A 23870-nucleotide genomic window follows, 5' to 3' on the forward strand; every position below is an offset into this window, starting at 1 on the left:
GAAGGACAAATAGAGGTTTCCCAGGAAAGGACTATAGGCAGATGAACAGGGTGTGCAAAGGAAGAAGGAGCACGAAGCAACATGAGCAGTGTAGTATGTGAGTAAACAAGAGACACTTGGAATTCTCAGTGACCAGAAATACTAAAAATATATCACGTAACAGAACTTGGGTTAAAGGTCACCTCACTGGTTATGAATTCAAGACAGGGGTTTTGATGAGACAAACAAGAATTGACAAGAAAACCAAGAGCATATTCCTCTGATCTCTCACTCTGGGAAGGCTAGAAAGGCCAGGAGTGTTCCAGAAGAGGTCCTTAGGCCCCTTTCTTATTTATCAAGCAGTTATTTCTCTTTCTCAATTATCAAGAAATGGAGCTAGTTGCAGGGAAGTAGTGGTGGTGGCAGCAAATGGACCACTGGGGCACCAGGCAGTGTGTTTTAGAGTCAGTGGTTTACACAGTGGTTCTGGAAAACCAGCTGCCAGCCTGAGATCAGGTGCATCCCCTTCTTGACCTGAGGAAAACCCATTGTCATCTTTACTCATCATCCAGGCAACTCAGTGAGAATTCCCTGGGCTGCTTTTGGACTATTTTACTTGCCATACCAGATATCCATATCATTTTATCAATTTTAAATTCACTGAGGCTGGATTTGTGAGCCCAGCTGACTGCTCAACTAGATTTTCTTTTGTTTATTTATTAGTACATTCACACTTATATGATAAGGTTGTTATTTTGTGAAAAGAAGCCATAGAAAGATGCTTATTGATAATGCAAGTGGTGGCTATAAAGAGAAAAATTGATAGTTCTTAGATCAAACAACTGCTGGATAAATGAAAAGGGAGAAAAAAACTAACTTGTCTCCAAGTTTGAATGGGAACATGTTTAGCATTTAGAACGAAATAAAGGTGAGTTATTAAATTGTTTTAATGATTCACTGAGCCAATTCAAAATTTGTTCCTTAATTTCGAGATAAGATAATTGAATAATGTGGTTGTTAACTAACAATGTTAACAGGTGTCTGGCTCTTTACAGAGACCTATGCAGAGCAAAAAATACCATCAAAGCTTTGAAACAGCACATACTGCAAAATAAAAAGTTGGAAATTTTAGGAAATCATTTCCTTGGCAGATTTTAGATAATAGGCTTTTGTGAAGAGAGATCTTCATAATCACACCTCTATACAAATGTGGACTCTATAGGAATAATTAACATCATTCATAACTCTTGATCGGTGTTACTATGGAGATGTGAATGCAATATTGTGTAGAGGTTATTTTCATGACAGAATATACTGTAATTGCTATCTAAATTATATTACTACTGCATTTAGAGAATCATCATGGAAGTCACAATTTTTCAGTTATAATTTATTGCATTGTATGGAAAGAAATTATATGACATTTCAGAGAATAGAGTTTGACAACTGTCTTGGGATATTTCCTTTATAAATACCAAAGACTGCATTGGTACTGTTATAGGAAAACCTAGGAGGCAAAAAAGAACAGAAGATGGTAATGAGGAAATGGGAGTGAAGCAGTACATGCACTGGTCTTTCCAGCCATTCTTAGGAGTAGGAGTCACAAAAGAATCACAATCATGGGAGTTACAGAAACATACTGGTTTTCTACAAATATTCTCCTGGAAATGGTCTGAAGGAAAAACTGGAAAAGAACTAGAGTGGAGGAGGCAAGGTCACAACTTGTGAAACTTGTTTAATAGTCCTGAAAGGATAAGTCTCCAAAGCTAATCTCATATCCAGTGATCTTCATTCCTAGTTTGAGATTATATGCAACTGGAAGCATTTTGAACTATAAATGCCCAACCATTCTTCCAGATCAGTTACATTAGAATCTCTGGAGATGCTACCTGGGCATCAATATTGTATGAATATTCTTTTTACACTTCTCCAGATGTTTCTGGTGTTGAGAATGCTGCTTGAACCAATCAATTCCAAATAAAGGTGGATATATTTTTAAAGTACTTAGTAGATAGAACTTCATGACGAGTGACTGATGGGAATGGAGGAACATCGAGGGTCTTATGCCAAGATGAAAATCTTGCACAGCTTGGAGAATGACGTAGAAATCATTAAGATTAGAAACTGTGGAGGCTTTTCTCAGAGTTGAATGCGTTTCAAGACTTGAATTCACTCCAAGTTATAGTCTCTTCAGAATCTAACGTGCCCTATGAGCCTACAGGCTTGGACTAGCAATCAACAATAAAATATCTGTATTTTTGGAAAAATAATTCTTTGCTGTTATTGGGAGAATTATAGTTTCTCTAAAGTCACAAGGGAATCATGGCTTGACTCCAGATGCCTGTTTCTTAAGGGAGTTGGTGATGTCTTAACAGCAATATCCCATCATGGGCATCTTGCTCCCATGTAAGCTAAAGTGATGATTTCTTTAATACAAAGGAATACCAAGTCTCCTCGGAGGACAGTGTTTCTCATAAAGGGGTCTAAACGGCCATGCAGTTACATACTAGTTGAACAATTTCAGTCCTCTTAAAGAGCCATATCCACCTCAGATGATCCTTATCATATACCTGCCAGCCTTATTTGTTATTCCCTTCATAGTTCCCTCCACATTGAATGACTACATTTTTTCTGGGAGGTTTTTGTCAGGCAGGATCTCTCCTAAGACTCTCTCAGTACTAGCCTTACATTACCCTTAGAGCTATTTACCAGTCACTATGGCCATTGGAAAGATCGCTCTGATTACCTAGGTCTGGATCATGAATTCACCCTAGATGCATAGCATGTGGTCAATACCCTGCAAATCATGTGGATAAAAACCTGCTTGAGGGGAGGATTTTTGAGATACTGTGTTCAAAAGAAGAAACGTGTAGAGTAGGAGAAAACAAGAGATGAGTAAAACCTTAGGGAGTATCCCAATTTTTCGGTCCTCTGAATCTCATCAAGGTTAGAATCTTTAGGAATGATTCACAGACTACTCTGTTCCTTCCCTGGTCTCCATGCACAGCTTTATGCAGAGGCAGAGTTGGGCAGCTTCAAGGGGAAGGTCTGAAGGTTACAGAAAGATTACTAGGCTGGAGGTCAGTGCCATATCTGGCAGGACCACCCCTTTTATTTCTTATCACAGAGCTCCACTTATTTCCTCTAATTTCCTGACTTTCATAAAGAAATAAGTGTTTTAAAGAAATAAATTTTACAAATATCAAATTTATAAATAAATAAATACATATGTGTCTGGGACCACATTACCAACATACCCATATCCTCTTCTCTAAGGAGCAAATTTTTGTAATAATAGAGCTAACAAACTAAGAACTGACTACTGAAGATCCTGAGAAAACAAAACAGAGCTTGTGAAAAGTAGCACTTAATGAGTTAATTTACCAAAGCCTGAAATGGAGGTTTAAAATGTTCATTTCTTTGAAATCGTATTTAAAATTTTTAATAGTTTACTCTGAGGAAATCATCGAAAACTGCTGATTAAGCTTTTGGCAGAGATTTTCATCACAGGGCTATTTATAACAGCAGAAAATTATAAACAAGTTAAATGCCCAACATTGAAAGAACAGTTAAGTAACATTTGCAAACCTACTTGAAGAATATTGTGTATCATTAAAAATAATGTTAACCACAAATTTGTGATAAAATAGAAAATCTCTCAATGTAAATGAAAAGCAAGATGGAGAATTGTATATGCACTATGAACTCCTGGTATATTAAAAATAAAACTTTACATTAAAAAAAGAAAGATGAAAAGGATCACTCCAGAATGTAAATTAATGTTGGCTTTTGGTGATGATAAAGCATTTTATTTTTCTCTCCCAGCTTTCTGCATATGTCTAGTTTCCATATTTTGGGTAAATATAATCAATGTTCAGTTCTCAATTCATCTCCACTGCCTTGTCAGCAGAATTTAACAGCTGATCACTCCCTCCTTCCCCAAAACTTTCTTAACTATTTTTCCAGATACTCTCTTTTCTTCTACCCTACTGATCCCTCCTTATCTCTATACCTTGCTCCTCATCTTTTCCCTGGTCTCTTGATGTTGGGTATCTAAGAGTTGTATCTCTTCTCCAGCCACACCCACACAGCAGCGTGACTTCAAATGTCATCCTATATCAATGACTTCCTCATTCACATCTCCAGTCTAGACCTGTCCCCTAAACTCTAAGCTTGAAAATGCAACCCTACTAGGTCTCTCCATGGAAAGACATCTTATGTAATTTACATCCAAAACTGACTCCTGATCTTCTTCCCCCACACCTGCTCCATCTGGATCTTTTCCCATCTGATTCAGTCAAGGTTTTGTCAAGAAATCAAAGTCATTCTAATTATTATGTGAATAAAAGAATTTAGTATATACATTGTTGCTTCCCCATGTGTGGACTCAGTTGGAAAAGTGAAGACCAAGAACACTGAAGCCAGTAGTTGAGGAAAGACAAAGGTTGATGGTCCTCAAAAGTTCCCCAGGGAACTACAGCAATTCTCAAGCTCTCCAGCAAAGCTCCAACCAATTGATTCAGCTGTGGCAAAGCAGCCTCTTTCAGAGAAGCCTGAGATGCTATTGTGAAGCTTGCAGCTGTCCATGTATCTGCCCTCTACAGGCTACTGACATTCACTTTCTCATTTCAAATCTCATGCTGATTCCTCTCATTGGAAAACCCTCACCTGGAACCATATGCAAATGAATAGTTATACAGTGTGGTTCCTGGATTTTTCTCTTCAACATAGAGAAGTGCGCTGGAAGTGGATGGAGGGATGCATAATTGGGAACTGTCAATCCAGCACAGCATTGCAATTGATGGGAGGCCATTCTTCTAGTTTCTCTAGCCAAAAATCTTAGCAGTACATCTGACTCTTCTTTTCCTTTCACCATTTCCAATCAGGAAATCTAGTTGTCACAACTTTCAAACACACCCACTACAGACAACTACCAATACCATGCTGATCCCAGCTGTAATTTCATTCATCCTTACTCTGACCTCTAACTTGGCATCCCTTCTCCTACCCTTTCCACCTTCACTCCCAGACATTTCTCATTACAGCGTCCAAAGGGATTCTTTCAAAACATAAGTCAGACCACGCCATCCCTCAGCTAAGAACCTTGCAATGGCTACTCATTTCACTCAGAGTCAAAAAATCTTACAATGTTCTATAAGTTCTACATAATCTTCCCTTACCCATTTTTTCTCTGATTTCATCTTCTACCATCATCCCTTTTTGTATAAGTTATCCAAATAATGCTAGGTAACAAATTAACCTTAGACTCAGTTATTTTAAATGAAAAATACTTATTTTTGCCCATGACTGGCAGGTCAGCTGAGAATCTGCTAGTCGCACCCAGGATGGCTCCTAGCCTCAGGTTGTCATCCCAGTGTACTCCATTTTACTTTCAGGAGAATAATAGCATGGGGTACATTCTTTTTATAATAATGGAAGAAATGCAAGAGAACAAGCAGACAACAAACATATATAAAGTATTGCTTCCATCATGTCATATTTAATTAGCCAAAGTTACATGGTCAAACCCAATATCAACGGGGCAGGGAAATAAATGCTACCTAAAATCACATAAGTACAACCTCAGAGATGCATAAAGAATTGGGAAGTAATTTTAATTTCCAATGAACTATGTAATATTTACAGATACCATAAATTTTGTTTATGGCCTGTCTTCCTCCATGAGAACAGAGATCTTCATTTATAACAGGGACTTGAAACACTGCATTCACAGAGTAAAAGCTCAGTTAATATTCATCAAATGAAGGAACATCCAAAGAATGCTGACCCTCGCTTAGCCTTGATATTAAAGATCCAAAGGAGGCTATTTCACCAGAATTTAGGCTCCCTCATGACAAGCTTTTGCCAGAACCTGAGGCCAAGCAAGAGTTGATACTGAAAGTATTGTTTTGATTACTGTAGCTTTGTAATAAATGATGAAGTCAAAAAGTATGTATTTCCATACTTTTTAGGTTCTCTTTCAGGATTATTTTGGCTATTCTGGGGTCCTTTGCAATTTTGTTATTGGTTCATAATCATTTTGCAGAATAGTGGGTTTTATTAGGTCATATTCATTACATGTGCATAACATAATATGAAGAATCGACTTTTCCATGTCTTAAAAAAATGACAATTTGAATTTTTGACAGGGTTGGCATTTAATCTAAGAATCAATTTCAGGTCATATTGTTTTCTTAATAATATTGAATCTTCTGTAAGTGTGTAATAGCTTTCCATTTACTTAGATTTTTAATAAGTAAACAATGTTTTTAGAATAAAATCTTAACTCTTTGATTAAATTTATTCTTAAGTATTTTATGTTAATGTAAGAAGAATTATTCTTAATTTTATATTTGGGTTATTCATAGCTTGCATATAGAGATGTTTTTATTTCTTGTATCCTACAATTTGCCAAATTTGTCTTATTAGTGTTGATAGATTATGAAAGATTTAGAATTATGTACCCATGAGATATTATATATGAATAGATAAACTGAAATTGGAAAAGAGGAAGCAAATTATTTTCCTGAATGTATAAGAATTCCTACTAAGAACAATTTTGAAAGCAGGTATAAGATTAGGAGAAAACTTTCAGCCTTTCATCATTTGAATATCATTGAACATCATTAAATATAATATTATCTGTGGATTTTTCAGAAATGCTCCTTTACGTGTTAAGGAAGTGTCCTTCCTATTCATAGTTTGTTGCATGATTTTTATCATGAGAAAGACTTTCCTGTGTCACTTAAGATAATCATGTGTGGTTTTCCCCCTTCATTCCATTTATGTCATGTATTACATTGATTTATATTTAAAGTAATCGCTGATAAGATTTGCTTCTGCCACATTTTCTGTTTTCTACACACTTATAATTTTTTGTTTTGTAATTCTTTTGACTTTCTTCTTTTGTAAATAATAGATTTTTTTCTAGTGTATGATTTTTAATTTCATTTTCATTTTTTTTTCCTGTGTGTTTCTTTCTTACTGGTTACCTGTGAATTGCAATCAGCATATTAACATAAAAATCAAGTTTGAATTAAGACTAATTTTATTTAATAACAAAAACTCTCCTTTACAGCTCTGCCCCTTTTATGGTTGTTATTGTCACAAATTGCATTACCTCACATTGTCCTTAACACATATGAATTATTGTTTAATGAGTTTGCTTTTAAATCACATAGAAAAAAGAGGAATTACAAATAAAATATGCAACAATATTTGGCTTTTATATTTATGTATATGCCTAAGACTATTATTCTTTTTTCCTTCATATGGATTTGAGTTACTATTTAGGGCCTTTCATTTCAGCCTTAAAGATTCTTCTTAGCATTTCTTCTAGGGCAGAGCTACTGGTAAGTTTTTCACCCAGTTTTCATTTCTGGGAATATCTCCTTCTTCTCCTTCTTCTCCTTCTTCTCCTTTTTTTTTTTAATGGTACTGGGCATTGAACCCAGGGGTGCTTAACCTCTAAGGCTCATCTCCAACCCTTTTTTATATTATATTTAGAGATAGAATCTCACTGAGTTGCTTAGGGCCTTCCTAAATTGCTGAGGCGGGCTTTGAACTTGTGATTCTCCTGCCTCAGCCCCACAAGCCTCTAGGATTACAGATATGTACCACCCCACCGGGCCTCTCCTTCATTTTTAAAAGATGACATTACTGGATATAGAATTCTTGATTGGCAGAACATTTTTTTTACTACTTTTTAAAAAAAATAATTTCAGTTGCAGATGGACATAATATCTTTATTTATTTATTTTTATGTGGTGCTGAGGATCAAACTCAGTGCCTCACACATGCTAGGCAAGTGATCTACCACTAAGCCACAATCCCAGCCCTTGAGTACTTGAAATATGTCATTCCTCTGCCTTCTGGCCTCCAGGGTTTCTGAAACGAAACCTGCTATTAATCTTATGGAGGCTCCTTTGTACGTAAAATAATCTTTCAGATTGATTTTAAGATTCTTTTCCTTTAGAAACTTTAGTTATAATGTGTCTTGGTATAGATATATTAGTTTATCATTCTTGAAATTTACTGGGCTTGTTCACCTGTGTAGAATCATGTTTTTCTTCAGATTTGGAAAGGTTTTGGCCATTATTTCCTCAATTATTCTTTCCACTGTTTTTTCTCTTTCCTTCCCTCTGAGATGCCCACAGGTGTAAGCCAAGGGTGCTCTCAGGCCTTTTCTGACATTTCACCCATACCTGAGCACTCATGTGAACGTCTTGATTTATCTATATACAGTGATGATTTGAAAAATCATGATTCCTCCACATACCTTCTTTCCCAACCTTGTCTTTCCCACACTTTTTCATTTTTCATTTTTTCTGACTGTTATTCCTTGCTCAGACTGCTGCCACCAATATATTTGCCTGTAAGTATTTTGGAAAGCACAGCTCAGCATATTCCCCAGCCCTGGGAACACTCTGAATCAGTTGAAACTAAGTATATTATGTATATGGCTAAGACTATTATTTACTTTATAATTTTATTTACTTTAACAGGCTTAGTAATGCTTTATACAACTCCTTTAGGTAACTTCCATACACAGGTCAAAACATACAACCACAAATTTTTGAGAATAAGGTCTATATCTCCCCCTGTGGCACTAGCAACCAGTAGTGCAGTGTCCTTATGGGCACCAGTGATCTGGGAAAAGAATGTGGCAACTGAGCAATTTAAAATGCCATAACATTCACTTTCCTTGATGCAGTGGTTTCTTTCTTCATTCAACTTTCCCTAGTTGTTCTAAGTATTTTGTTTATTAGTTTGCTGTATTCCATAGTTCTGTGAAAGTTCATTCTGCTAGTTTTAAATGTGTTTGTTTACCAATTTATTAGTTGCTGGAAGAATAGGGCCTTGGAGATTCCTACTCTGCCATTTTTGGTAACATCACTTCCAACTTTTTGAAATCATGAAGTTAAATATATAGGTAATGAATTTTCCTACTCTTTCCTTTTCTAATGTAAGGATTGGGAGACCATAGCATTTCTCAAGGATTGGTCAGTTTCAGCTTAGAAGTTCTGATATGTTATTTTCATTACCATATGGTTATTATATAGTCTCTAATTTCTATTATGATACATTTTTGACAAATTATTTAGAAGTGTTTTTTTTTTTTTTTTTAATTTACAAAAGTAGTAGGCTTAGCCTGGCACGGTGCACAACTGTGATCCCAGCTGCTTGAGAGGCTGAGTCAGAAGGATCACAATTCACAGCCCACCTCAGCAACTTAATGAGGCCCTAAGCAACTTAATAAGACCCTGTCTCAAAATAAAATATAAAAAGGACTAGGGATGTGGTTCAGTGGTTAAGCACCTCTGGGTTCAATCCCTATTACAAAAACAAAAGTGCTAGGCTCATTTAGTTATATTTTTGGTTATTTTTTCCTGCTTGATTGTCTTTTTTAGATTTTCTTAAATTGGATGAAACTTGACGTATCATCTATTTCATATGTCCTTACAATGATGTGCTCTTAAGATTTGAGAAACATTATTTTGTATATTTATATTAAGTTTATTTATTGTGTAGGTCAATTCTCCTCTAATTTTACTGATGATTTTTAATCTACTTGATCTATAAATAAAAGATGTTGCTAAGATCTGCAGTTATGGTGTTGGATTTGTGAACTTCTCCCTGTAGTTCTATCAATTTTTTATTTTATTTACTTTAACTGGCTTAGAATTGCTGCATCTTCCCAGTAAAATGCACTTTTAATCAATATAGAGTAACACTCTTTATCTCTGGTAATGCTTTTCACTTTAAAGATTTTATCTTGTATTGATATAGCTACAGAATCTTTCTTTTAGTTAAAGTTGAAAAATAAATTTCAGATAAATATTAACATTTTATACCTATATTTTAGGTGCTTTGTTTTTCTTCTTTCCTAAAAGTAAGTTTCTATATGCCTAGCCTTGTGTCCAGTTGTCCACCTGCTACAAGGGTGATAGTAGGCCTAAGGATAGAAGGTTCAGGAAGAGCAGAGAATAAGGGAAGGGGTCCCAATGCTTGGTAACCTTACTGGCACTGGCCAAGATTCAATAATTGTTCACTGAACTGTCAAAGTGAATTTTAATGTCCAGGCCTTCTTCCTAGAATTAACCTCAGACCCCAATGAGGTCTCTACATCTCCTTTGTATTTGAAACTAAAGGTGTCCCATTGGAAAGCCCAATCCCCAGGACCTGCTGCTCATGATGAATACACAATACAATCCAAAATAGCATCCATTAGCTCTTCAAAATCATTTTCTCAGCCTAAAGTTGAAATATTGTCTGAAAAATCATACTAGATATTAAAACCAGAACTTTGTCAGGTTTATTGAATCTGAGTATTGCTGTCATTCATTGTTATAAGGCTGAGGTCGTGGCTCAGTGTTAGAGCACTTGCCCGGCATGTGTGAGACACAGGGTTGATTCTTAGCACAGCATATAAATAAAGATCCATTGACAACTAAAAAAATATTTAAAAAAAAATAACATTCATAGTCATTACCTCCAGGCTTCTTTCCCTTTCTCTTTATTATCTCCTTCTAGATTTCCAGTGAGATTCTTTTTGGACTTTCTCATTTTATTCATCACATCTTCTTAACTTCTGTGATCTACCTCTTTGTCTCTATTGCTTCTGGGTAATTCTTTTCTGACCAATCTTCAACTTTATTAATTTTCCTTTTGTCTGTTTCCGATCCTCTAATTAGCATTTTCACTGAGATTCTGGATTTAATTACTACATAAATTTTCATTTTTCAAAATTATGTTTTGACCTTGTTTAAGTATAGCTGGTCAATTAGAGACTCTTTTTAATCTCATCCAAGTTATAATCCCCTGTTTTATTTCTTTTCATATATTTTAAATAGTATGTGATATTGTTTATCTGGTATTTTCAATGTATCAAATCTTTGTGCATCTGATTACTGTGTGTATAAAGATGTTCATGTTTGTTCAGAGGAATCTTTCAAAGAAACAGTATATTTATAAGAAATTGAAAATAAACAAGACAAATAAAGCTCTTTGTATTACTATAAAAATAGTTTTGACCTGATAGAGGGTCTTAGTGACCCTCAGCCATTCTCCAACTACATTTTGAGAATCACTTCTTTACCATCCACTGATGCAATAAATTTTTTCTCCCCTGTGCATCTAGAATTGCACTACCTAGGTGCCAATCTTGGAAAAATTGAGAAAATGAAAGCTCCAATCATTTTCCATGGGGCTTAATTTTCTCAAAAATTCGGATTGAGAAAGACTGCAAGTAATTTTTAAAATCTAATATAGCTATATAATATAATTGCTTCTTAACCAATATGCTTCTCTCCGCCCTGGCCCCTTCTACTCAGCATTTCTATCACTATGCAATTCTTCATTTGGACATCTGCATCATGAGGCTTTTACTGCCACAATACACATTAATTAAGGGAACCGTAAAAAACCAAATAGTCTACTTCTCAGTTTCTGGATTTCAAATGATTTGGAAGAAAAGATGAGAAGTCATACTATCTGAGTGGGGGGGGGTGTATAGGGAGGGGCATCAGGCAGGAGATGAGCTTACTCATGAGAGTATAGGAGAGAAAGAGATCTTGAGTCCAACATTGCCCCAGGGAAGACACTGAGGGGGTTCTGGGTGATGGAATAGAAACTAAGGGTCGGAGAATTCAAGAGCCAAGGGGCCTTTTCATCCAGATGGCTCTGAATGAAAAGAAAAAATTTACTGCTCATCCCAAAGCCAGAACAGAGATCAAGAAGGCAGTGCCCAGAGGTATCCACAGCCACCCACACACAAAAAAGAAGACCCTACATCACCTACCTTCTGGCAGCCTGTGACACTGTGGCTCCAGAGACAGCCCGGTGTTCTCAGAAGAGCACCCCCAGGAGAATAAACTTGTCCATGATGCCACAAAGTCTCCCACTGCCACACCCCCGCCGCCCCCCCAACACTGAGTCTGCCAAAAAGAAGACAAAAGGCAACCACGCCTCATGGCCAACAGGCACCAGACCAAACAGGCTGTTGAGAGGTCCTGATGTGGTCAAGGTCAACGCCCAGCTCAGTCCTGATACGAAGAAGGCGGAGTAGATTTGACTGGCTCCTGATTATAACACTGCAGATGTTGCCAACAAATTGGGAACATCTAGACTAAGTCTAGCTACCTAATTCTAAGTATACTTTGTTGTTGCTGTTGTTATTTAAAAAGAGCAAAAGGACCCTTAAAGACCCTCTGCCCATTTTCTCAGGGGACAGTCCAGGAAACAGGTGAGGTACTGGGTGCTTTCTCCACCTAGCATGAAAACTGAGATGATTGTGTGAGTGTATAAGAGCCAGAAAGCCACACAAGGGTATCTTCAAACTTCAGCCTGGGGCAGGATCACAGGAATTTAGTCTGATTAGAAAGCCCAGAAGAGGCCTTACAGGTGGAAAGAGGTTGATCTGCCAACAAGGAAAGGTAACATGGACTAGGAGACATCTCAGTGGATGTCCATGGTAAGGGTTGGTAGCAAAGATGAGATGCACATAGGCATACACGACTTGAATCTGGGTGAGCTTTCTGGAGGTTAAAGACTACAAAGATGGGGAAAATAATTGCAATTAAGGTTTTGAGTAGAAGTTCATGCTAGTAATTAAGTTTTAGAAAATGAAGAACATTCTTTTTCTTGTACAAGTACAATAATGTCATGAATGCTTTGATTCCAGGATCACTGAGCGGGGGTGACAGGTGCAAAGAGGACAAGAAGGAGATGGAGGGAAGGAATCTGGGTGCTATTGAAGTGCCACCTTCTTTCTCTCAGGACCACATCACACAAGAGGCCCTTAGTGGCTCCCAACATGTTTACTGCCTGGTTTTGCACAGCAAGGCTCTCAGCCAGGGAATATAATTGATGTGCATAGAGCTAAAGCCCTTGCCAGCTCATGGAGGAAGGGCCTCTAATTCTGGGAGAAAGGAACTGGGCCTCTGCCAGCCGTGTACCTTCTATGCTTTCATATAGACATCAGTAAGACCCTGATTTTGGTCTGACAAACCAGGAAAAATAAAACTGTCAGAATCAAGGCACGCTCTTTACTGGGACAGTTAGCCTGGTAATGGAGAGGAATTTTATTGCTCTTGGCATTTGCATAATATCTATTGATCAAGCCTCCTCCAAGCTGCTATTCTTCATATCAGCTTCTGGCAGAGAGGGAGGACTGTTTCAGGCCTCACTATTACAGCTTCTTCATGCTTAGATGTGGCTATAGTCCCCAACATAGCCTGAGAATGGAGCAGGAAATCCCCAGGGTAAAATATAAGATGGTCTCAGGCAGAGCAAGAACATGAGACTGAGATTTGGGGAAACTGCATTTTATTCTCGCCTTGCTGTGTGACCTTGGGAAAACTGCCAGTCCACTCCGCTCCTTTCAGTATTCCACACTGCCTGAATCCCTGCATTACTGTCATTCTGGGGCCAAAGGTGCTGCTACCCCCATTAAAATGAAAATGCAGTTGGGAGAATAACTGACCTTAGTCACTAGCTCTGGAGAATCAGTTCATCAGTTAGATTTGCTTACACCTGAGAACTCCTTCTATTCAGGTGAGTAGTAATGGGAAAGCCAGTGAAGGCAGCGTTGATGGAGTAGAGGGAAGCTCCTTTTTGGGAGAGCTGTGCATGACACACAGGAGGAGCCAAATTCATTTCAGAATCCCTGACTTATAGATCTGGGAAGCACGGTAGAGGTCATCACATCCACCCTGCCCCAGTGCTGAATCCCTGAGAAATACACTGAGCATCTTTGCTTGGTAATCACCTGCTCGTATAGCAAGCTTCTTGGAAGCAGCCCCATATTAGTCTGAAGTCTAACACTTCACCCAAGTCACAGAAATTAAGAGTATGCATGGTAGACATCCTGCCCCCATATCTTCTCTTCTCCCAGATAGATAATTCCTGGTCCTTTCTCTGTAAGGTGTGTGACCCATATACAGCTTAGTTTCCTTGTGGCCAGTCTCAGCCGGAGGAGGTTGTGGTCCAAAGAAGCCCCCAACTTCAGTCTAATTCCTGGTGTTGAGAAAATGACACACAGGAAAAAATCTTTTGTCTTCAAAATCTTTTCTGCTTATCCATCTATCTCAGCTTCCTCAGCTTCTCAGAATCTCTTCATTTCCTATCTCCTAGATGGTCTCTTTCCAAAAATCTTTCTAATATTCCCAAGGTAAACAGAAGGGGGTAGAAAGAAAACTGGGAAGATAAACAAAAGAAAGCTTCCATTATTGAGAGCCTATTATGTCCCCAAAACTTATGACATTTAATCTTGATAAAGAAAATATACTTAACTCAATTTTGTAAGGTAGCAATAAAGATCCAAGGAGTAAGTTGTCCAAGGTCACAGAGCAATTAAGTTGCAAACAGTGGATTCACACAATGATTATATCATAGGCCAGGCCAAATTACACTCAAAATAATTCACATCCCCCTGAGAGACAAGCCCTGGTGACCCAGTATTAGGGTGTTGAACAGGATAGAAACCAGAGGAGACCAGTGGCTAACCACATCTTGGCCCTGACTGAATTAACTGCTACAATTAAAGTTCAGTTTCACATCCTTAGAAGGATGCCTTTATATTCCAAGTCTGGTGGTACAGTATAACACTGGGAATCTGTTGAACATTTAAAATTCAGGCTTTCAATTAAATCTTTAAGAAACTTTCTGTGTTTCTTCCTCAATCTTTATTTCTGACTCATCTGAGTGCTCAGAAATTGATTAGATGTTTGGGGCAGAGGGAAAGCCTAAGTTAGGCATCTTATCCATGACTCTCTCAGTCTGATCTTAAAAGTTGGCAAATTCAATTCCACCTCAACAGTTAAGTCAGTGACGATCATGGTCCGTAATGCGAGGCCTTTGCCCATGCTGCTTTACGCATCTCTACCTGGATGCTCTTCTTTCACTTCACGTCTGGAAAAAGTCACAAAGCACCAGGGGCACTCCATAAAACCTGCCTGGTCCCACTGGGTCCCTTCCCTAACAGATTTATTCAGTCATCCCTACCAAAGACAGATATCACATAACCCTACATTTAACTATTTCACATGCCGCCTTTTGAGACTGGAACATGAGCAAGCTGAAGATAGGAATGGAGTTTTCTTCCTTATATTCCCAGCACGTAGCATACTGTCTAACTCCAAGTAACCGGCAAGCAATAGCGATTGCCTGATAAGTGTTCATGGAAAAGCTAATTGAGAAAGTCACCAATGAGAAAGATAAGGAGGAATTAAAGGACAACATAAGGATATAATCAGGTGTTCCACACTGGGCTTGGTCTCAAATATCCCATCCTATTGTCAAAGGAGTCACAGTTTCAAGTTGAGAAAAAATGGTTTCATAAGGGAAATGAACATTATTTTGAATCATAAACCCATGTGAGAGCTCATTAATACAGAGGGCTTTGGATTGGGGACCAGGCTGCTAAAGGGATACCTGGAGTTTAAACCCAAAGATTGCATGGGGTGATTTCATCTGGGTCCAAAGCCAATGCTAAGCAGCAGCCTTGGACATTTTGAAGGCTCTAAACTCATTTTGACAGCTGCTCAGAATCTCTTCATTTCCTATCTCCTAGATGTTCTCTTTCCAAAAATCTTTCTAAAATTTCTGAGGTAAACAGAAGTGGATAGAAAGAAAACTGGGAAGATAAGCAAAAGAAAGCTTCCATTATTGGGAGCCTATTATGGGTACCTTTCTCATTTTTAGTTTTTAGTATTTTATGGAGTTCAGAAATCTAATCCTGTGCATACACTACAAGTATCCGTAGATGGATGTTCACAAATGGAATGTGCCAGCTGTCCCCAACCTCTTGCCACCCACCTCCAGTCACACCCCTCACCCACACCAAGAGCAAACTCTGAGGCCCAGACCAACTTCACTCATTCTGTACTTTAACAGAGGAGAAACAATCTCATGGCATGTGTGCTTTTCTTATCTGGCTTCTTTTACTCAGTACTATGCTCACGAGATTCTTCCACATTATTGCATATGGTTATAGGCTATTTATTCTTCCTATTGAACTGTGTTCCATTGTGTAAATATACCACAATTGATTTTTCCATTCTACTAGCAATGGGTATTTGGATCATTTTCAATTCAGGGTTATTATAAACAGTGCTGCCTTGAACACACTGAGCACATTCCAGGACACACTGCTCTGTGAGATGCTTGCTTTCATAATTTGTGCTACCTGACTTTTGTATGATGGGCATGAATTCCTTTTTACAAAATTTAAAAATATCATCCATAACTTTTCAACTATGATCAGAGACTTTGCTCCTTCCCTGCTGGCCATTAGGCAGAAACAAACAGTTCAGTATTAACTAATATTTACTGAATGTTCACTGAGTTAACTCTTTATAGGAAGAAAAAAATCTTTTAATATGTTTCCATTTAATCCTCCAAATGACCCAGAGCTACTGGTATACACATTACTCCCCTTTCAGACGTATGGGAATTGAAACTGAGGAAGCTTCAATAACTTGCATAAAGTCATGCAGCTCACAGATGGACAGCCACAGTACAAATGCAGGTCCTGGACTCTGGGGTTTGTGTGTTCAACCTCCAGCCAGGCAGCCTTCTGTTTGAGAAGGCTGGGAGTTCCAGGAGCCTGTCAGACATGGGAAGGAGGAGCTGAAATCACAGTAGATCAGCCCAGCCCAACACCAGGGACTGTCCCTGCTCCCCCCCACACACACCCATGCCCTAATTAATCAAATCCTCTTGAACATGAAAGAGTGAGATTGGATTTTTGATAAAATGAATGGAAGGACTCCGTTCCCATCTGGCACCCACAAAACTCTCCTATTCAAGCCAGCAGGGAGCATTTCATTGCAACCTGCGCAGCAATTTAATAATTGCCCAAGAATGCTGGAAGATTTGGCAATATCACAACCCATCTGGATCCACTGGCACCTGAGAGTAATGGAAAGAGCAGGGGTTAAAGGCCTAGAGCAAAGGCAGGCCAACTTTTTTGGTAAATGGCTAGGTATTAAACACTTTAGGCTTTGGAGGCATATGATCTCTGTCTGAACTCTCCGTTTCTACAGGAAAAGCAGGAAAGCAGCCATGGGCAATATGCAAATGAATGAGTGTGGTTCCAATAACACTTTATTTGTGGACACTGAAATTTGAATTTCTTACCATTTTAATGTTCCCAGAAATGTATTCCTCCTTTTGATTTTTTTTTCCTAGCCAAAGAAATATTTTAGAGTCATTCTGAGTTTGAAAGCTATACAAAACAGAGGGCAGAATCTAGAAACTAGGTTTGAATCGTAGCTCTGCCATTTGTGATTTCTGAGGCTTTCAACACATTTCTTAAAATCTCCAGGATTCACTTCCCTCCTGTGGAAATGAGCAAAGCAGGTATTGTGCATGTCGGGCCTCCCTTGTGGCTGGCATAGAGCCATGTGCTTTATATACTTAATTTAATCCTCATAATGATGGCAAAAGGCTAAGGGACTGAGGATGGAGCTCAGTGTAGAGCTCATGCTTAGCAGGTGTGAGGCATTGGGTTCAATCCCCAGCACTGAAAAAAAAAAGAAAAAGAGGCTGAAAATTATAGTATTGCTTTTAGTAGTTACAGTAATTGCAGTGATTAAAAAGTAAATGTGCAACTGTGTGTTGACTGACCTTTGCTCTTCATTGAGGTTGAAACTTTCTCTCATATATTGAGGTCTTTATGTGGATTCAAGGGTGCCCCTGCTTCTTCTAACACTCTGACTTTTTAAATACCTGTAGTTGTACTGCATTTAGAGTGAATCATTGTCTAACTATATTGCTGTATTCAATTAGAATAACATCAAACTTCAATTTACACTCCAACTTCACTGAACTGCAAATTGAATGCACACTCCAAATGGCCACTACTTCTATTTATGTGCACAGTAGGCAGTTTGGTTCAGACATGCTCATTCAAAGCACTGCCTTAAATAAGATACATTATGCCTAACACAAAGCCTGGCACACAGGTGTCAGCTATATTTGTTTCTTCTTTCCTTAGCAACAAGAATCAGACCAAAGAGTGATCTTTGGAGAAAGGTGAATATTACCTGGAAAGATGAGATCGTATAAGACACACTGGAACAAATGAGCCTTTTCAAGGAAATCAATTTAGAGTGTCCTGTACATAACTTCCAGCTCTGAAACCTGCCATTTCTCTTGTTCCCAGAATGATTTCCCAGTTTTTGTCTTAAGCACCCAGTCTGGACATTGCTTTCTCTGTCTGCTAACTATCGACCCAGCTGTGGCCCAAGTCCCTCAACATTCATTTGGCCCTGAGATTTGGTTCTGCTAGTCTTTCTGCACATCTGCTTATTTCCTTTCCATGTCTCCTCTGAGCTTTGATTCCATTTCCCACTCCATGCAGACAACTCACTCACATCCACCTCACATGTGGTGCAACAGCTCAGACTCTCCTAGACAACTCTCATCCTGGGCATCTCAGTTTGCTTTATGAAAACAAACTGGAAAGAAAAGTTTCACTGCTCAGAGCCTCTTGAGAAGCAGAACAGTAGAGTTACGAAGAGAAAGTCAGGTCTCCAGAACCCTCCAGACCGGTTTTGAATCTCAGGTCCTTTTGGTACCGAGAGCTGAGTGAGTTATTTAGCCTGTCTATGCCTTGGTTTCTTCATCCATAAAATGGGGTTATAACAATAGTGTTTATCTCATAACATTGTGTAAATCATTACGTGAATTCTCCTAAGTCTGGTGCCTAGAGCAATGCTCAGCATGTGGTAAGCACAGCCTGTGTTAGTTTCTGTGATTGATGGCTTTATTTGCTTTTAATATTATCTGTATTTCTGGATCCTCAACATCCCCACCAAAGAGTATGAAGTTGCTTGCAGTATGATGTGGGAACAAATAACAGCCCACATGTCAAATCTCTCCCCAAGCAAATCATTAACACATACATTGCACAGTAGCTATCCAGGAAGAACTATACTTCTGGATGAGATTAAATTTACCAAACAATTCTCAAACTCACTTGCTAATATAGCAACACCTTTCTCTCAGCATGTTGTCTCCAGTCCTGTGCAGATTTCACACCATTGCATTCTGCCAGCTCTGCCCCTATGGATTGAGTAAGCATATCGAATGTTCTTACAACCAGGACATTTTTTATTGTTTTGATATAATCTTAGGAAATCAAGAATAGTACAAAGTATTCCCATGTATCCTGTACTCACATTCCACAAATATTAATAATTTTTACATTCGCATTATCTGTTCCTCTATCTAAACATCCATCCAGCAACCATTAATTCATCCATCCAAATATATTCTACTATGTAACTACAAATCTAAAAACTTGCCTTAAATTTCACCAGTGCCCCAAGAACATACTTTATAGAACAATAAAATCCTGACTCATGCATTGTATTTAGTTCTTATATATCTCTTTTTTAATTATTTTTTTAAAAAAATAAATGATAGTAGAATGCCACACAATTCTTATTACACCTATACAGTGCAATTTTTCTTATCTGTGGTTTTATATAAAGTATGTTGACACCAATTCATGTCTTCATACATGTACTTTGGATAATGTCCATCACATTCCACCATCCTTGCTAACTCCCTGCCCCTTCCCTTTCCCTCCCACCCTGCTGCTTTATCTAGAGTTCGTCTATTCCTCCCATGCTCTCCCTCCCTACCCCACCATGAATCAGCCTCTTTATATCAGAGAAAACATTCGGCATTTGGTTTTTGGGGATTGGCTAACTTCACTTAGCATTATCTTCTCTAATTCCATCCATTTTCCTGCAAATGCCATGGTTTTATTCTCTTCTATTGCTGAGTAAAATTCCATTGTGTATATATGCCACATTTTTTTAATCCATTCATCTACTGAAGGGCATCTAGGTTGGCTCCACAGTTTAGCTATTGTGATTTGTGCTGCTATAAACATTGATGTGGCTGTGTCCCTGTAGTATGCTGATTTTAAGTCCTTTGGGTGTAGGCCAAGGAGAGGGATAGCTGGGTCAAATGGTGGTTCCATTCCCAGATTTCCAAGGAATCTCCATAGTGCTTTCCATATTGGCTGCACCAATGTGCAGTCCCACCAGCAGTTTGTGAGTGTATTTTTTCCCCCACATCTTCACCAACACTTATTGTTGTTTGTCTCCATAATAGCTGCTATTCTGAATGGAGTGAGATGATATCTTAGTTTTGATTTGAATTTTTCTAATCGCTAGAGATGATGAACATTTTTTCATATATCTGTTGATTGATTGTATATCCTCTTCTGAGAAGTGTCTGTTCAGGTCCTTGGCCCATTTATTGATTGGGTTATTTGATATTTGGTGCTTAGCTTTTTGAGTTTTTTATATACCCTAGAGATTAGTGCACCAGACCTTAAACTATACTACAGAACAATAGTAACAAAATCAGCATGGTATCGGCACCAAAACAGACTGGTAGACCAATGATACAGAATAAAGGACACAGAGACTAACCCACAAAACTACAATTATCTTATATTAGACAAAGGTGCCAAAAACATGCATTGTAGAAAAGATAGTCTCTTCAACAAATGGTGCTGGGAAAACTGGAAATCCATATGCAACAAAATGAAATTAAATCCCTATCTCTCACCACGCATAAAACTCAACTCAAAGTAGATCAAGGACCTAGGAATTAAACCAGAGGCCCTACGTCTAATAGAAGAAAAAGTAGGCCCTAATCTTCATCATGTGGGATTAGGCCCCAACTTCCTTAATAAGACTCCTATAGCACAAGAATTAAAACCAAGAATCAATAAATGGGATGGATTCAAACTAAAAAGTTTCTTCTCAGCAAAATAAACAATCTGTAAGGTGAACAGACAGCCTACATTTTGAGAGCCAATTTTTACCCCTCACACATCAGATAGAATTCTTTTATATCTCTAGTCTTCTTTAATTTGGAACCATTCCTTGGTTTTTGTGTTTTATAACATCAATGCTTTCAAAGGGTGCGGGCTAGCTGTTTTGTGAACTATCCCCCAGTTGAGGTTTCCATTACGTTTCCTCCTGTTTAGATTCAGGCTCTGTACTTTGGGGAGATACACTCCAGAAGCGAAGCCAGCTTCCTCTGAGCACACAATATCAGCAGGCACAGGATATTCAGTTTGTCTCAGTACAGATGATGCTATTGTAAGATTTCTCCACTGTAAAGGTGCTATTTTTTCCTCTTTCCAATGAACAGTATTCTAAAACTGCATAATTATCCTGTAATTTCTCAAACTTTCATTCACAGCTTTTAGTATCCAGTGCAGATTCTTATTCAAATCAATGCTATAAAGTTTCCTAAGTGTGATTTTTCTAATTATGTCATTCCTTCTACAATTATGAGTTGGCTATACAGTGTAAGGAACAGCTTTCCCTTATCCTTCATTTATATATATGCATCAACATGGGAAAATGCATTCTTATCTATTCAATAGGTTATAATTTGTTACTATCATTATTTTGATTCTCAGATTGCCAATTGGCCGGGAAGAGCCCTACAATGTAGCTTTGTTCCTATTGAAATGTTTTTTGCCATTCTTTGGGCACTTTCTTACTTTACAGGACAACACGATGTTCCAAGATTATCTTGTACTTTTCCCAACTTCAGCAATGGAATCAGCCATCACCCTAGAGCCATGTAGGCTGGCACGTGATTAAGCAAAAGGACCACAGGTATAATCATGACTGATAGTCAATTCTAGGGATGCCAGGTTATATTCTCAATTGACCTCTAGATGTCCTTCTGCACTTTAGTGGTTCTTAACTGGAGGCAGTCCTCTTTAGTGGGCATTTGAAGTTGTTGGAAAGATGGGGGAGTGGGGCATTTCTGGTAATTAGGAAGCATAGTTAGGAATTCCACATTGCCCACGATGCATAAGACAATCTAGTTTAACAAATATTTGACCCACACATCGAATCCCTGTTAACAAACAGTAACCCAATTCCTGAACCACTCATCCCATCTAGGCTTTCTAATGTTCTATTCTCTCAAGGAGTGGTTTGATTTTTTTTCCCTTGCCACTCAAGTTAATCACCACTATTTTCTCAGTGCATGCCAAATGTATTAGATTAACTAATACATTAGAGTGACTGTGATAAATAAAACCCAGTCTTTATTGTAATCTAGTTTTTAGTTTGTTTTATTTATTATTTTTCCACATTTGTAGGTCTAGTTTAAATACAGCCTCTACCTTTTATTAAGTTTTTCAGAAAAAAAAAATACCTCTTTTGCAAGTTAGCTAAAAGCCCAGGACTTATGGTAAGAAAAACCTTGCCCTAGATGCCCTTCAATAGACGAATGGATAAAAAAATGTGGCATTTATACACAATGGAGTATTACTCTGCATTAAAAAATGACAAAATCATAGAATTTGCAGGGAAATGGATGGCATTAGAGCAGATTATGCTAAGTGAAGCTAGCCAATCCCTAAAAAACAAATGCCAAATGTCTTCTTTGATATAATGAGAGCAACTAAGAACAGAGCAGGGAGGAAGAGCAGGAGGAAAAGATTAACATTAAACAGAGACATGAGGTGGGAGGGAAAGGGAGAGAGAAGGGAAATTGCATGGAAATGGAAGGAGAACCTCATTGTTATACAAAATTACATACAAGAGGAAGTGAGGGGAAAGGGAAAAATAATACAAGGGGGAGAAATGAATGACAGTAGAGGGGGTAGAGAGAGAAGAGGGGAGGGGAGGGGAGGGGAGGGGGGATAGTAGAGGATAGGAAAGGCAGCAGAATACAACAGACACTAGTATGGCAATATGTAAATCAATGGATGTGTAACTGATGTGATTCTGCAATCTGTATACGGGGTAAAAGTGGGAGTTTATAACCCACTTGAATCAAAGTGTGAAATATGATATGTCAAGAACTATGTAATGTTTTGAACAACCAACAATAATAAATAAATAAATAAATAAATAAGAAACACCTTGCCATCCTCAGTTTGTGTAGTAATCTGGCAATAATATCCCTATTCACTGTATCAATACAAATAACAAGTACCCAAGGTTTATATGCCAAGAATTTTACTAAACATTTTACATGCATTATCTCATTTAAACTTTGCAATAGCCCTATACCTCAAGTACTCATATCATCCCAATTATACAAAGAACTAAGGATGCAGTGAGGCTGGTCACACCTTCAGGATTGTATAATTCTCCTGCAGTAATGCCCCAGCATTCAAACACCCCAGTCAAGCTCCAATACTATGCTGCATACACTGCTTATTAAAAACACACTTAATACAGAGAAAAATACAAAGTATGACAGGAGGGTCATGAAGAAAAAATTATAACCATAGAGAAAAAAGAACTAATCACATTTGGACTTTCAGGTACTGCAAAGTTACTGCAACTGGGCCATATTTTATTCTGTACTTCTTAGTAGCCCAAACTGAGGTCAAAATTAATCAGATATGATTTTGTGGTAGCTTTGAGGGAAATACACAGCATGAAGTTCCTAATCAAAAAAAATTATATATGGACTATTATATATAGTACTTTAATGCAGCATTAAAATGTGCTTAGTAATATTCCTACAATGAGTGAATTTGTGATTCTTACAAACCTTCATAGGAGCCAAAAGCATGATATTCAAGCACAGGTGTTCAGGCTTCATGGCAGATAGTTGCTGAGCATAGCAGTCATTGTGACAAACTGCTTTCTACATCCTGGTAGCATTCTAAGTGGCTTTATTTTTGAAGAAGAAGAAGAGTTATTTGTTAAGCTCCTATATTATGCAACAAAAGCATCCCAAAAGACCAGCCCTAAAATGATCATGGGCCCCTTCCTGCCTTATCCTGTGATGCATGTTGGGTTCATTTTGAAGTGGATGCTGAAATAGAATCCTGCATTCAAAGGTTTTTGGATATGTAATGTTTTAGTTAGCTTTTCTGT

General features: G+C 38.0%; 1 protein-coding gene and 1 long non-coding RNA gene across 3 annotated transcripts in view; one reads left to right on the top strand and one right to left on the bottom strand.

The window, feature by feature from the left end:
- The window catches only part of LOC124103967 (uncharacterized), a 69776-nt gene extending 57894 nt beyond the window's left edge, over positions 1-11882 (bottom strand). Inside the window, exon 1 of the long non-coding RNA XR_006855340.2 lies at positions 11780-11882. This is a non-coding gene — a long non-coding RNA (uncharacterized LOC124103967). The remainder of the gene's footprint in view (positions 1-11779) is intronic.
- Positions 1-23870, top strand: part of Npsr1 (neuropeptide S receptor 1) — a 188123-nt gene that overhangs the window by 99209 nt on the left and 65044 nt on the right. The window lies entirely within an intron of this gene.

This window comes from Marmota monax, unplaced genomic scaffold (assembly GCF_021218885.2).
Source record: "Marmota monax isolate L192 unplaced genomic scaffold, Marmota_monax_Labrador192_F-V1.1 WCK01_AAM20220418_F8-fsc00107, whole genome shotgun sequence".
NCBI classification, from domain to species: domain Eukaryota; kingdom Metazoa; phylum Chordata; class Mammalia; order Rodentia; family Sciuridae; genus Marmota; species Marmota monax.